The 15590-nt window shown below is 63.8% G+C and overlaps 1 protein-coding gene across 12 annotated transcripts in view; it reads right to left on the bottom strand.

Annotated features, from left to right (window-relative positions):
- The window catches only part of RBFOX3 (RNA binding fox-1 homolog 3), a 132209-nt gene that overhangs the window by 76028 nt on the left and 40591 nt on the right, over positions 1-15590 (bottom strand). For all 12 annotated transcript variants that reach the window (XM_074846862.1, XM_074846861.1, XM_074846856.1 and 9 more), the window contains one exon: positions 14869-14985. The gene's annotated coding sequence lies outside the window, so the exon portion shown is untranslated. The remainder of the gene's footprint in view (positions 1-14868; positions 14986-15590) is intronic.

Genomic DNA, 15590 nt, shown 5'->3' with positions numbered 1-15590 from the left:
GGGTGACCACTTCAAGCCTAGCGTGAAGCAGGCTGTGGGGGCGGAAAAGGGATTGAAAAAAATTCAGAGGCCTGGTCTAGGCGTGAGCTGCCATTTCTGGAGGCCTCTCAGCTCTTCACGGTCCCTGGAGCAGCACCTCTGCAGGAAAAGGCACTTGCAGAATTTAAAACCCCGGGGGGGAGCCTGGCTGGACACAGACAGACCGCCTGGACCCGTGCCAGGGCCGGCAAACAGATTCTGGCCGTATTTAGCACGGCAGATGCCATGTCCAAGAACCAGCGCTGCGCACGGAAGACATGTCCTGGCCAGCGATACCTCTGACCTTGGTGGCCAACAGCCTCCGGTGCTCGCGGCGCTCGCCCCAGCCTGGCCCGCAGCTCCCGCGGGTGCCGGGGAGGGCTGCGGCGGAGGGAGGCACCACGCTCCAGCCACGGCACAGCAGAGGGGGCCTGGAGCAGCCACCGGCAGCCTCACGGCACGGCCCGACCCCTCGCCTGCACCAGCTCTGCTCCTCCAGAAATACAAAAAGCCGATTAAATAAATAACACGTGCTTGGAAGGACGGCTGAGGGACTGAGAGCGCTGGGCTCCTGCGGGCAGCAGCCGCTGGTCGCTGCCACCCTCAAGCCCTGTGGCGCTGGGGAAGGGTCAGGCTGGTGCTGCGGGTGGGGAAGGAGACCCTGCCCTGTTATTTTAACACCGTCACAGACGCTTCCCTCCACAGGAACGGGGGACGACGAGGCAGGAGTTTGCCTGGCGAAGTGTCCCAGTGGCTGCGCAGCAGGAGCGGGGCATGATAGATCATAGGAATAAAACCAGGGGAAGGGTGAGACAAGCATCGGCAGAGACCGGCTGTAAATCTCGGTGCTGATGGGGCTGGAGATGAGCTGGCTGGCTGTGGGGGGGCGAGCAGCAGGGAGAAGAGGGTGATAACAAGAGCTGTGAGCAGTGCCGGATCCTGCGTCCCGGCTGGTGCAGAGGCCTCGCTGTCAGGGAGACAAAGTGGAGCCGCTCAAGCGCATCATTGATTTTTAATAAAAGCAGGTAACTCTGGAAATCCAGCACTCGGCCCTGTTTTCTATTCCCCGGCCGCCCCATCTCCCCCAGCCCCACTCCCTCCACCCCACGGCACTGCCCTGGGGCTGGGGATTCAGCACAGACCCCGCTGCCGCGGGATCGCCCGACGCGGGGCAGACGGCTGCCAGGATTCGCCTCGACCCGGCGGGACCCGGCGCAGGCGCTGCCCGCAGCGGTGCTGGCCAGGGCACGCTGTCCCCTCGCTGTGGCTTTGCCAGCGACGGGGGCCCTGCTCTGCCACGGCGACCGAACCCCGCGGCTGGGCCCTCTCCTAAACCCCAGCAGCTGTGCCCGTGCGGAGGAACGGGCAGGAGCGGGGAAGCCAGGGCTGCGGGTGGGCAGAGGGGACGTGTCGGGGTGTGTGTGTGTGCCCGGGGACAGGAGCCGCGGAAGGCAGCGCCGGCCCCGCTCTCCTGCAGCAAAGCTCAGCGAACGGCACCTCTCCCCCGGCGTGTCACAATGATTGAGTGCAGGATGCAGGCGCTGTAATGGTTTCATCAACTTAGCTACTTTTTATGAGAAATTTGTTCCAATACCTTCCCTTTCTCCGGCTGCTGTCACCTTAACAGATGCCAGACCAGAAAGAATAATAATCCTGGCAGGAAACTTTGAACCGGAGCGAGTGGCTTCCTGGGGAGGGGGCAGGAGGTGGGAGAAAACCCATCTTTGCAGGAGCTCAGGACCACTCAGAGCTGCCTCAGCCTGACGCACCCGTGTTGGAAGATTTGCTGGTGCCCTCCTCTTCCTCCCCGGGGGTAAACTGCCTCATGCAGATGTGCCGCAGTGCTGGTGAAACACAGCTCAGGACAGGAGCCCTTCGGGCTCAGCCCCATCCATCCCGCCTCCCTGCCTGCTGGGCCGACCCCCCACCCCAGTCAGCATCTAAAATGCGCCTCCTGACACAATTCCTGCACCTATTTCTGTCCCAGACAGCTCTCGCCCTCCCCGGCCGCTCTGCCCCTCTCCCAGCCGGCTGGTGCAGCACCCGACCTCCCGCTCCCCGGTGAGGTTTGGGGCTCCCCGGTCCAGCTCACATGCCCCGAGGGATGGAGGGCAGAGCATCGCCGCACAGCGCAGCGGGGGAACCCCTCTGCCAGCCGGCTCCCCGCCTCGTCGCCGTCTCCGGGGGCCGCAGCCCCCGCCCCGCGGCAGACCCATGGCGAGGGCAGGGGGACGGGGCAGCGCGCCAGCGCCGGCAGGACCGAGCCAGATGTGGTGGAAGGCAAAAGCCCAGATTTTATCGTGCCCCACATCCTGCTGCCAGATCCCCCCGCCCCGGCCACCACGTGGCAAGGTCGGACGCTGCCAGCCTGCTTGGAGATCCATCGCTTCCCTGGCCCGGGGACCCAGGAACGCTGCGAGCGCCTGGCACACGCGGGCAGGAGGCTGCGGCACGGTGCCACCGCGGCACAGGCGGGTGTGCAGCCACGGGACAGCACGGAGACCTCCTGCCGCTGCCGGCCAGGCAGGGACGGGCAGGTCTGAGGGCTCCAGGGACACCCCAGCCCGTGCTGGGGGATGCGATCCCCGTGCCGAGTCCCTGGGTATCAGGCAGCCGGGGCAGGCGGAGGGAGTGGGACGGGCAGGAGAGGCAGCCCGGGCAGCTTCCCCCGAGCGTGGCAAAGCACCGGGAGCTAATCTGGGGATTCCCAAGGCTGCGAGTGCCAGACCTGCCCTCGTGCCTGCCTTCTCCTGCGAGGAGCTGCTGCTTTGGTATGAGTCATCGCTGGAAGACGAATTCTATTTAAAGGACGTTATTCGTAGAAAATTGAGTTTTAATAACAGGGCATCAAACGAGGAGAAAATACCAAACTTCCAAGCGGAGCTAAGTTTCCGTATGTTAATTTATACAGCACATTCACTGCTTGAAGGAATAAAAATCACGCAGAGAGCTCCTCTCTCCGACAAAGCAGCGAAGGGAGCCCTCTCCTGCTCCCTGCTCCTGCCGCGCCAGAGCATCCCCCAGCCTGGGAGAGCAGGAGTCGGGGCGGCCACCCCCGCCACGGCTGCTGCCGCCGGCACGGCCGGGGGAGCGAAGGCTTCGGGCTCGCCAGCCGCCCCGCGCGCTGCCGCGCTCCCGAGAGCCTTCGGGCTTAGTTTAGCCTGCTGGTGGGAGGGCGGGAGGAGACAGCGCTGAGCTCGCTTTAAAAATAGATCAAACCCTCTGCTACGGAGCCATTTTATTAGAGCAGCACAAGCTGTCGGGCTGGTGACACCTATGCGAACACTCGGCTAAGTTTTCCCAGATGAATTTGAAAAGCAAGTGAGGGGAAGAACGACAAAGACAGCAAAGCAGACTTGTTTTCCAACAAAAAAAAAGAAGGGGGGTAGAAGCCTGCCCGCACTGGCAGCCCCTCACCCCGGCCCCAGCCCACATCTCCCGTCCAGCGCCGGGCACTCTGGGCTCAGCTCTGTCTCGAGGCCTGAACTCGCTCACACCAGGGTGAGGCTTTGGCTCATCCCAAAGCTGCCAGTTGGCTCCTCTGCCCACTGCCTGCCAGCTCCTCTGCCCGCTGGCTCCTCTGCCCGCTGCCTGCCAGCTCCTCTGCCTGCTGCCTGTCAGATCCTCTGTCCACTGCCTGCCAGCTCCTCTGCCTGCTGCCTGCCGGCTCCTCTGCCCAGCCCGGTGGCTCCCGTGCCCCCCACCTCGCCATGCACCATGCCCAGCTCTGGCCAGGGCCAACACATCGTTCAAAGCGGAGCCTCTGGGTTTCCTGGTGCTGCAGCTGAGCCTCACACCCGCCTGATCCAGCTGCCCCGGAGCCCTTCCTGGGCTGATCCCAAACCCTGGCAGCGCCGCGTGGCAGGCACGGCTCAGGGATGCTGCCAGGTCCCCAACCGGACGAACGAAGCAAATCAAATCCCACGGCTCTGAACTTACACCGGAGCTCCCCCGTCTGCTGGATGCGGCCGCAGGAACCGCGGGGTCCTGGGGTGCACACGCGGTGCTGCTGCAGCCGGAGAAGCACCTGGCGATGGCAGCTGATCAACCTTTCCAGCCTGGCCCTGAGTCAATCCATCACCTGATTTATTTGACTGCCCTCAGCCTCTCCTCCCCTGCCAGCACACAGCTCTGCCTCTGAGGAGGAAACGACTGGGCCAGAGTCCAGCTCTGCCAGAATTTTAAAAGTAATCAGGAGCGGGGGTCACCTTTCCCCGCACGGCTCTGCCCCGGCTCCCGGCGATGCGCCCACCAGCACCGTCCCCGCCACAGGCTGCCCAGGAGGGGGGTTCCTGGGGCTCAGCAAGGCTGAGGGGTTCAGCTCGTGCTCCAGAGGCTCTTCCCAGCTGGGCACAGCAGTGGCAAAGCCCAGACACTGAACCAAGGACCCAGCTCGCCTGCTGCCCCCGAGCCCAGCAAAGCCTCTCCGAGCTGAAGCAGCCGAGTGCCAAGGACAGGATTTATTTCAGCAGGGCTCCGCAGCTCGCAGCAGCCAGCCCAGGCTCCCAGTATTCCCCTTTGTGCACACTACAATTGACTCATGTTTTTAAAAGGAAAATTGGGAGGGGGGAAGGGAAAGAAAAAATACAGAAATGCCTCAGAATCAAACCTCGGAGAAAGCGTGGGAGCTCTCCAGAGAGGAGGAAAGCACTTTCTATATAATTCACCTTTTGTCATTTAATCACCACCCCTCTTGCTGCCGGCAGCCGAGCGGTACGGCCGGGTAATGGCCGTGCGCTGGGAAATCCACGGCGGGGCCTGGGGAGCTGCCCTCCACACCGAGCTGCGTCGCACAACTTCCATCCCCTGGCCCAGTTTGCCAAGGAGACGAGCTGATTTCCTCTCCTCCGAAGCAGCTTACAAAGCAGCTGGCAGAACGCCAGGCTCTTTTTAGAGAAATGTTAATGATGCCCAGGGAAGAGCTAATCATGTGTCATGGAAACAACTTTGTGCCAGTCAAAGTGCCACACGGCCCCAGCCCCGCGCGGGGACACGGTGGCCGCAGGTGAGGGCAGGACCAGGGCTCCTCTCTGTAACGCCGCGGGTCAGCCGCTGGTGTCCGGCGATGGCCCCGTGCATGGGTTTAGCACCTGCGGCTCCCAGGGACGGCTCCTGGGGACAGTGACAGGCCGCTCCTGGCCCCACCAGACCAAGGTGGGAGCATCACCCGGCTGCCTCGACCGGTGGGACCTGGCGAGCTCCAGGGGATGGAGCAGCTGGTCCAGCCCAGCGCCGTCGGGGACACAACCGAGGGCTCCCGAGAGCCTCCCAACCCCCCCCCCGCAGCCGCCTCTCCTGGGGAATATCACCCAAATTACAGTACTGGAGCAAACAGACAGAGCAGGGTGGTTGGCAGGTAACAGAAATAGCTGGGGCACACCTCGGACAGGGGAGCTCCCCCAGGAAGGACCAAACCCAACGGAACCGTGGGGAATGTCACGCGCTGGTGAGCCATCCCCCGCCTGCACCCGTGACCTCTGCCCGGCCGCAGCACCCGGCACCTCGAGCCCCGCCGGCTCCCCAAAGCCTCACATCGACTTCTGGGTGCCCCTGCGCCGCCCGGTGCACCCTGGGGAGCAGAGCACCCCCCAGCCAGATCGTCCGGGGACAGCCTTGTCATCAGGCACGATTTAAGGGAAAAAAGCACCGATTTCTGGTTTTCCCCCCAGCACCTTTTCAAGCTGACCTGTCTTCTAGGAAATAACAAACCCCTTCGTTTCCTTGGGGACCTCATGGCGTGGTCTCGCTCCTGGCATCTAGCATCAGCCCCTGCGTGTGCCAGCGGGACGCCCCGAGCCCGGCTGAGGGAGCCTCTCCCAGATGGGCAACGGGATTCCGTGGGAATCACTAATTCCTCCAGCCCGGCCTCGCCTGCCCCTGTGGCTCACTCCTCCTCCGGAGAGGAATCAGCAACGACACAGTCACATTTTGCAAACCGCATCTCTGAGTTTTTCAGCATTTTGCATCCATTTGTCTTTCAGCTTCTCCCCTGACGGGTGCACGACTTCCAGCAGGGACCTTTTCGTGCCTCTATGGCAGTGGCAGCTGACAATAAAAGGCATCATCTGCACCTCACGGGCAGCCTGACATCCCCAGGCACGGTGTGGGGCTGCCACAGACCGTCCCCCTGCCACGCCAAGGGCCTGGCCCAGACACGGGCCGCGAGGAACGGCTGCAGCACACAACCCTGGCTCCGCTGGCCACGCGTTGAGTCAGTCTAAATAACACAACAGCAAACAAAAATATATCTGTACGTCAGGGCTAGCTCGGAGAGTAAAGACAAGAGGACCTAAGAGGCCACAGCCTTCAGCCGTAAGGCCAGCAGAGTTTTATTTAATGCAGGAGGAGTAAATAGAGTCCTCAGCAAGAGGAAGAAAGCTCCCAGAGAACAGACCCAGAACTAAGCGGATAAATAACGCAGCTGGCAGGACCTGAGCGGAGCGAAGGAGCCTGCGAGGAACGGGGAGGGGGGAGGCAGCAGCGGCACAGAAAACCTCGTGTGCCAGGCAGCACGGGCAGAGCGAGGACTGCCGGGGGCTGAACGGGATGCTGTGGCAAAATAGTAAAAGGTTCATTAATTATGTAAATAAAAAGATAATACAGAAAAAAGTGAGGCTGCTACACAGCATGGATGAGCAGAGATAAAACTAACCTAGGTGTTGCCTGAAAACTGATTGAACAATTAGCTCTGGCTTTCAGGGGGGATGGTGATTAACGCACTGTCGTCTGCAGGCTGCCTCACCGAACCGAGGAACAGGAATTGAAGCTGCAGACTCCAAAGCAGGAGCAAAACTCAGAACATCCAATGAGTTCAAACCAGAGGAACGAGGAACTCTCCGTCCCAGAAACCCCCCAGAACTGGCCCAACCCACAGCCCAACCCCAGACGTGCCAGGCTGCAACGGGCCACAGCCCTGGAAAAGAGGAGCACGGAGCCACAAAAGGAGCCAGGGGCAGGGAGAGACCCCCCAGCCCCCCCAGCCCTCCCCAACACGCAGAGCAGAAGTTCAATGAAAAACGAGGCGGAAATACATGACAAACAGGTAAGAGGTAACGTTGCCTTACCAAAGGCAGCCCATGCCACAACAAGCTGGTATCGTCCTTCAGACAAGGGGATCGCAGGCGGCTTGGCCAGCAGCAGCACCCCAAGACGGGCTGGCGAGGGCCGGGGGGGGCATTGGCCACGCAGGAGGAGAGGCTTCAGCCCGGGGGGGCTGGCAGACCTCGAGACCGGAGCGACCGAACAGCACAAAGTTCAAAATGCTGAACATAAGGACTACGCGAGAATTTCTGCTCTAACCTGGAAAAACACACAGAGAAACATCTAGGTATATTACTCAGTTACAAGCTGACTATGAGTCACCATCTCCTGCATCTGTGAAAAAAAGCAAGTGTGTTTCTAGGCTGCCTGGCAAAGAGGTTTCCAGGAGAAAGCAGGCAGCAGCCACGGCCCCGCGCGAGGCTCTGCCGGGCCCGATCCGTGCCGCTGGGTGAGCAGGGTGGGAGGGGTGGGATGGGGGCGCAGGGCTGCCCAGGGGAGCGGGCAGAGGCGCAGGAGGACAGAGGAGCTCATCTGAGCCCGGCCGAGGCTTCTTCGCTAGAAATATGCGGGGAGTAGGCACTGGGGAGGGAGAGGAGCTGCTCAGGCTAAAGGAGAATGTTGGCACGAGTACAAACGGGTGTAAAAGGTGCAAATAAAGGGAAGCAGGAAGGAAACTGGGAGGTTTCTGTGCCCGGGGAGGGACAGGCACCTTCCAGGTCGGGTGAGGAAAGCGGCTGCGGGTGGGACCGCCTGGGCGCGGGGGTCTGGGCCTCCTCCTAAAACACACCTTTAAACTCCTCAGAAACCGCACTGGGATGTTTCACCATCTCCCTTACCCGAGCTGAGAAGCGACGGCCCACGGCTGAGCAGCCCCTTCCCCGCCGAGCAGCCACCGCGTGTTCGCCCAGGGCTGCCCAGCGCCGCAGCCCCTTCCCCGCGCCGGCCACCGCGCAGAAATCCAGGCTGCTAATCAGATGGAAAGTCTCCATCCCATAATAAACAGAGTGTACTATTTATAAACCTGAAAACGTCTTTATTATTATTATTTTCCCCCAGAAAAAAAGATAAAAAAACCCTTGCACAATACTGTTAAATACACCCCACCAAGGACTCGCAGGTCTGCGGCGCTGGTATCGCTTCCCCAGGCAGTGCCCAGTGGAACAGATGGCAGTGTGGGCGTTAGGTACCAGCCTCCTGGCAATCTGAACATCTGTTACCGTTAGAAAATGCTAATTGCCATCAATCAGGACAGCACCTACCCACATTTACATGCAAGCACAAAAAAATTACGTCTAAATTTCTCCGAGTACAACACTTGCTGCATGTTAAGTAACTGGAGCTGCTCAGATGCTGCAAGGCAGCCTGGCACCGGCGGCTGCGGGCGAGCACCGCATCCGAGCGCCCGGCAGCGCCCGGCCTTCCCCCGCAGCGCCCGCAGCGCCCGCAGCACCCACAGCGCCTGCAGCACCCACAGCGCCCGCAGCACCCACAGCACCCGCAGCGCGGGGGGCCCGGCCCCTCCTCCCAGCCTGCCCCATCCCCGGACCCCCCCGTGCCCCCGTGCCCATCTGCAGGGTACACGCACCCTTCCCTCCCGCGATGCTCCCCCGGCCCCCGCCCAGGCCAGACACGCAGCAGGAGCCCTTTGTCCCCCACTTGCTCCCTCCGGTGACTTTGGGCCCCGCACCCCAACCCGCTGCGCCCGCAGACCCCCGCACACCCTCCGCCGCTCCCCTCTGCCCGGCGCGTTTCCGCTGCCCAGCTCGGTGAGGCTGCCCGGGGGGGGCTGCCCCCTCCACAGGCGGGGGCCAGCGGCGTCTCGCTCCGTGGGACACCGCGATGGACCCCTTGAACCCAGGAACTGCCCGGCCCTGGCTGGTCTTTGTGGTCTGTTCTGGGGGAAGGGGAGACGCTCTCCACCCCCAGAGAGCGCAGGAACAGCCCCACTGGGGTTTATCAGCCCACGTTTGGAGAAGCCCACACTGATATCGCCGTGGGCACCCCCAGGGACCCCCACGGCCCGGCCCCCCCTGGCCCACAGTGTGGCCGAGCTGTGACGACACTTGGAGCATCTTCCCTGGGAGGCCCCGGCTGCCCCAGCGCGGTGGCGGTTCCCCTTCGGAAGCAGCAGAGGCACAAATCTGGGATGGCAAACTCGGGCACAAAGTTGAAGCAGAGAAGCAGGAAACCAGAACACCTGGAGCACGCGGATCCCCGAGACGCAGCCCCCTCCGCGGCGGTCCCCAGGGATGCTCTGACAGCCGGAGCCGGCGTGCCGGCCGCGCTCCTCACCCCGCGGCGCTGCCAGGCCCCCGCCGCCCTCGCAGGGAACGCAAACGATGCTCCGGGCTGGTGCCAAGATCTCCCTGTTCCTTCCTCGATTTAGGACGCCTCTTGGTGCTGCAGCCTTCACGCCGCGCGTCACAAGAGCGCGCTGAGCCTCACCCGGGAGCGGCTCTTCTTCGATGGCGAAGACGACCCTCAAAGCGCTGTTTGACCCCCACTTGGGTCTCTTCTCTTCGGAGTTTGGTCCTAGACCGAACCTGCCAGCCCAGCTCCGTCCTGCCAAGGCTCTTCTACCCGCCGCTCTCAGCCAGCTTCAGCTTCTGGCCCCCAGAGGCAGCACCCAGCAGGGACCTTCAGACACCGTCCCTGCGATTTTGGGGGTCAGAGGGTCGGGGTGGAGCCCGACCTCCCGTGGGGGGGACCAGGGGGACAGGGAGCAGCTGGACAGCCCCAGCCCCAGGAGCTGTGAGCGGGGCTGTGCCCCAAGTGGCAACGCCGGCCCCAGCCCCCCACCACGCCAGAGCTGGCAGGGGGGACAGTGAACCCCCCCCGCCCCGCTTCTCACAGGGGTACATCCCCCCCTCATCTGCTGGGTCGGGGCTGAGGCAGAGTGGGGGGCTCACCTGGGGGTCCCCCACCCTGAGGGCTCAGCACCCCCACCAGCACCCAGCGCACGCACCAAGCAGCTCAGTCCTCATGGGCATGGCCCAGCCTCCCCCCCGCGGGGTGCTGCCACCCCCGGGGGGCTCAGTGCAGGCAGCAGCACCCGCCCCGGCAGCACCTCGGCTCTCGGAGGAAGCTCAGGCTCTTCCCAAAGAAGAGGAAGAGGAGCGAGGAGGAGCGGCCGCGCTGCCGAGGGGAAGGAGACGGGGGCACGGGGTGGAGGAGCTGTCAGGGAGCCTCACAGGAGCCTCACCGGCCCCACCACGCTCTCCCCACGGCCGAGGGGAGCGGGCGATCGCGCTGCACATTTAAATTCCTTGCAGCCGTTACGTCCTGGCTGCCGGGCTCTGGCTCCATCCCCTGGTTCACCCCACGTCCCTCCCCAGCCCTGGCTCCCTGACAAACTCCCACCGGCACGAGCAGGTTGCAGCACCGCTGCTCGCTCCCCGCAGCTCCCACCATTACTCAGCAGCCGAGGGAATCGCTCAGAGCTGCAAGGTCACTCAAAAACACCATCTGGCCAAGAACCGCTCCTCGCCCCGGAGAGAGCAGGAGAGAAATCATTCCAACACGCCGAAGGCCACCACCCTCCCCTTGGCCACCCTGGCTGCACGCCGGCATCCCGCGGCGCTCACTCGGCCCCAGCTGCAGTGCGGGGGGGACGCAGTATCCCCGCTCGGGGAGATCCCCAGCCCTGGCACCGGCAAGGCAGCCCTGGGCAAGCAGCACCGGGGCTGGGGCAACCTCCCAGGAGGAGCTGGGAGCCTCCGCATCACCAAGGCAGTCGAAGCCTCCAGGAGCAGCCGGGAAAACCTCGCAACGCGCCCAGCCGCAGGGCGAGGGGTTTGGTGCCGAGGAGCTGGGGGGGGGGCCCCAGCTATAAATACAACCGCCCCAGGCAGGCAAAGGCGCCAAGGCTGCCAAGATAAAATACACTGATGAGGCGAGGAGCTGGCTGCGGGTCGCTGCCCGGGCAGCAGCGAGTGGCACGGGAACGGCACCGGGCCAGCCCCCTCTCTGCACCAGCCAGAGGCCACCGCGGCCTCGCCAGCCCCCTCCAACGCAGTGGTGGGTGCGATGGTGGGTGCCATAGTGGGGGTGTGACCGGCCTTTCTGGGGGGGCACCAGCCGCCGGAGCACCACGACAGCCCCCAGGAGCTGCTGCTCCCGGCCCCCTCCCTCCAGCACCACCCAGGGACTATTTATGGGGAGCTGAAGTCACTTGCGCTCAGGCTCTGAAGTCACATTCGTCTCTGCTTGTGCTACTTCTCTTGCGCTTCAAAGTGTCACAACACGGGCGCTATCTTTACCGAGGCGGCTGCCCCCCACACGCTGTGTCCCAGATGCACTCTCGGAGCTGCTCGCAGCCAGGCGCTTTCCCAGCCCCGTTTGCTCGCCAGGGAAGGCTCGGCGCGGCGTGGGGCTGCCAGCGACGGCTGGGCGCCGAGCGCGGGGACTCTGACTCACACCCAGCCCAGCCAATAAATAAATATTTGACTGGAGTTCATTTGCAAACTGAATAACGGGGAGCACGTCCAAGGCGCTCAAGCGGTGCTCGGCGGCGGGTCCCCAAGGGGGCAGGAGTGGGGGCCCGGCCGTGCCCCCCCCAACAGCGAGCATCCCAGCAGGTTCAACCCCAGACCCCCGGGGCTCTGCGAGGGCCCCGGCCGCGGCGCTGACGGCAGAGACGGGCATCGCCCCCAGGGCTGCACCGCAGGGGGGTCACCCCCCAGCCACCCACACCTGGGTGGCCCCGGGACCCTGCGGGCTGGTCCCCGCGGGCCCACAGCAAGCCCCACGGTGCATGAGATCCCTTCCATATGGGAGCAGCCAGCGGAGCTGCCAGCTCCCAGCTCCAGCGCTTGCTGCTACATCTGGAAACTCTTCTCACCCTTAATTGTTCTTAATGCTTTAACACGTGGAGTGACTAATAAGACACTAATTGGGCGGCGTTAGCAGGGAGAGACGGAGTGGGGAGCGCGGCTGGCAGTGCCCTCTGTGCCGAGCCGGCGCTCTCCCAGCCACTTAGCTGCCGGTGTGCTGCAAGTATCATAAATCACTACAAACCCAAGCGCTTTTCCCTTCTCGGCCTTTCCCAGAGCGGTGGGAAACCCGCCTCCAGCAGCGGGGAGAGCAACGAGCTGCAGATTTTAGCTCTGTCTCACGGCCACCTGCGCCCCGGGAGCAAGGGAAGGGAGGAGGCAGGGTCCTCCCCGGCAGGGACATCCCGCACGCCTTCCCCCCCTCGAGCAGGAAAGCACCCGGCAGCCCCCCAGCCCCCCCAACGCCCCCCTCCAGCACCAAGCCAGGGGCTGCCGAGGCCTCCCACCGCCTGCGGCTCACGGGCACCGCCGCGACGGCTCCCACTCGCCATCGCTCACGTCGAGCCGACGCGAGAAGATGATGAGTGGCCACGGGGAACGCACCCGCCCCTGGGAGACTCACGGCAGCAGCTGCTGCTGCCGGGGGCTGGGGCGGAGGATGTCTGCGTTTGGAACACCCCCCCACGCCCTGGAGAGCTGTGGGGTGACAGCCCCCCACTGCCAGGGCTGCCCGGGGAGCTCCCGCGGAGCTGCCAGCCCTGCCCGTGCGTCTGCCGGCGGCACCGCGCTCGCTGGAGCTGCTCGACAGCGGGAAATAGGCACAAATCTTGTTACACACTGGCTAAGCCTCCCTGGGCATGTTTTCTATAAATCTCCTGGAATTTATTATATGATAACTAGCCTGGAAAAGCTAAATTAAATCCACAGCCAAGAAACTGACTTTCAAGTGTGACCTAATTTACTTGCTCAGAGGGGAGGGAGGGAGCGGGGATCCCGTGCCAGTCGTTCCTGGGGTGACCTCCCCGTGCAGCCGCACACCCCCCGTCCTCCTCCTCGCCGGGACTTTGGGGACGGAGCTGCGCAGCCTTTCATGTCTGAGCGGATCTCGCACTCCCACTCGCTGGAACAAAAGTGCCTCGAGGGCTCCCCTGTCAGATGTTTCTCCACTGCTCATCTTCAAGCCGCCCTGTAAGCAGCGCTCTCCTCCCGGGGGGCTCCGGCGGGTTTGGGGGTGATGGGGAGAGTCATCCAGGGGCTCCGCATCGGCACGCTCCTGCCGTCCCAGCCTGCCCCGCGCACGGCACCAGACCCCTGGTTTGCAGCTCATGGCCGGCAACCCAAAGCCTTCACGCAAGGCCCCAGCGAGGGGAACGGCTCACGGGGAGTGAGGTTTAAGGGCAAAAAAGGGAGGAAATGGGGCTGGGGAAGAGGCGCAGCCCCACGCCTGCCCCTGTGGCAGAGACCGGGCAGGGCTGCGCTCGCCCCTCCGTCCCTGCCCGCCCGCGGCACTCGCGGCTCTTTGCAGGAGCGCGGCGCAGGCAGCACAGGCAGGGCGGGCAGCGCAGGCAGGGCCTGCGGCGAGGGCGACGTGGGCAGAGCGGGACCGCGGTGCTCCGGCAGACCCGGGGGTGGGCTCGGGGCTGGCACGCGGGCGCGTGCTGTTGTTCTGGAACGGAGTGCACTGGCAGAGCGGCATGTGGGAAGCTTGCATAATAGTGCCAGCCCACACTACGCCTGCTCCTTCCCAGCATGATCAGCCCCTCGCTTTCATGAGCAATAACATCCACCCAAAGTTTTCTAAAAGACAAAAAAAAAAAAAAAAGCTTCAAGGTGATACGCAGAGCTCAGCTGCCTGCGCTGCCTTCAAACTGATTAATGCAGCTGGGGAAATCCATCTGCACAGCCTCTTCGCAGAGGCGAGGCTTCTCTAATCCCCCTCTCGGGACGACCTCTGCCCCTGCCGGGGGATGAGGATGCTCCAAACCTTGCTGCCCGTTTGCTGGTTTCCCAGGACACCCTCAGGAACGGGGCAGAGCAGAGGAGCCAGCGTGCAGCGAGCAGCCCTGCGTGGGGGCACGGGCAGCTGCCCCGTGCCGGGACCCCCGCCGTGGGCTCCGCCAGTACCCGCTCCCGCCCGGGTGCTCCCCTCTGCTCCCCCTGGCTGGGGGAGAGAGTGGCCCCGGCTCTGGGGGTCCCCCCACAGCCGGAGGGGACAGGGCCCCGGGACACATGTACAGCGGCAGACGGTGCCATGCAGCCCGTCCCCAAGCAGCACCCGGTCCCCGGCCATCGCGTCGCAAGTGCAGCTGCGACAGCCCTGCCAGGAGGCGGCCGCACCCGCGGGTACTCGCCACGCCAGGAAGAAATGGGGACAATGGCTCATCTGGAGGAGAAAGTCACACTGCCTTTGCTGGGTTTAAATTTTAACTACTCCTTAAGCTGGTGCAAGCTCCCAGCGCCCGCTGGTGCCAGCGCGAGGCGGGGTTTTAGCCCGTGTAACGTGAAGTGACAGAGACGGGTTCAAACCAGACCAAAGGGAGTCCCGCACGCCGCCGCGGTGGGCTTTTGCGGCACAGTCTGTGCCGAGAGCCGGGTCTCGGCGGGTCTGTCCGGGCTGTGACACGCAGGGCTGCGTGTGCGGCGCTCGCACGCTCCCCTGCGCGTTCCAGGACCCCCGCGCTCCCGCCGCGAGCAGGAGGGCGATGGCCGGGACCGATCCCTGTGGAGTCCAGCCCGCGGGGCAAGACCGGACCCCTCCCACCCCGTCCCATGAGGATCGGGGCAGATGTGGCTTCTCCCCGTGACATTCCCCTTCACCAGGTCAGCTCACAAGAGCCTGGACCTTGGGCACTTGTGCCACCACGGGTGGGTGTGGGGTGTTCACCCAGCGCTGGTGCAAAGCACGCAGCCAGCTGAATTGCAGGTGGCTGCCCCAGACACGGCCTGTGGGAAGCAGCAGCTTCACCCTCAACCAAAAACCATCTCCACACGCCCCCCCCTCACCCCAAACCTGGGTTGCTCGGCGGCAGCAACGTACCTGGAGGCCAAAAGCAGGTGCCTCGTGCTGCGGTCGCAGGCAGGAGCTCACGCTCGCGTTCGCCCCTTGAAGCCGTCGGGAAGAGCCGTCGGGGTCTCACAGCAGCAGCTTCTCAGCCTGAAAGAGAGAAGGAGAGGCTCCAGTCCCATCCCTGTGTAGGCACCGCTGCTAATAACGGAGGAGGACGCCGCAGAGCTCAGCGCCTCGGAGCGCCACGGCTCCCAGGGACTCACACGCCGCTTGTCCCACTCTTTTAACAGCACAATTATGTCGCGGCTGGAGAGCAGCTTTGGAGCGCGGCCCGGCTGCCCACAGAGGCAAAGCCCCTGAGAGGGGGAAGCGTGTCTGGCCCTGGGGAACAGGGCTTGGCTGAGGGGTGCACGGTGGGTCCCTGGATCGGGGGTCCCCAGCTCAGGGGTCCCCAGTGGGACCACATCCTGGTGTCTGCAGTGATACAGGATGCTGAGGCTGGTCCTGCCTCCCCGGGGAGCACAGCAGAGTGCACGGGATGGAGACAAGGAAAGGAAAGGAAAAGGCTTCTTCCCAAGGGAAAAAATGCCCCCCCACCCCCGTTCCCCCCCAAAGGCTCCTCGGAGGCAGCCCGCAGTCCCATGTCACTCTCAGCAGGTCTGGTTTGTTTTTCCCGACCCAGGTTGAACGGGAGATAATTTAACAGCTTGTCCCCCATTGTAATGGGACTTTTTTCCCTTCTCCCCCCCGGG

The sequence above is a fragment of the Strix aluco genome, chromosome 21, assembly GCF_031877795.1.
Source record: "Strix aluco isolate bStrAlu1 chromosome 21, bStrAlu1.hap1, whole genome shotgun sequence".
In the NCBI taxonomy this organism is placed as follows: Eukaryota; Metazoa; Chordata; class Aves; order Strigiformes; family Strigidae; genus Strix; species Strix aluco.
This window is presented reverse-complemented; position numbering and strand designations above follow the sequence as displayed.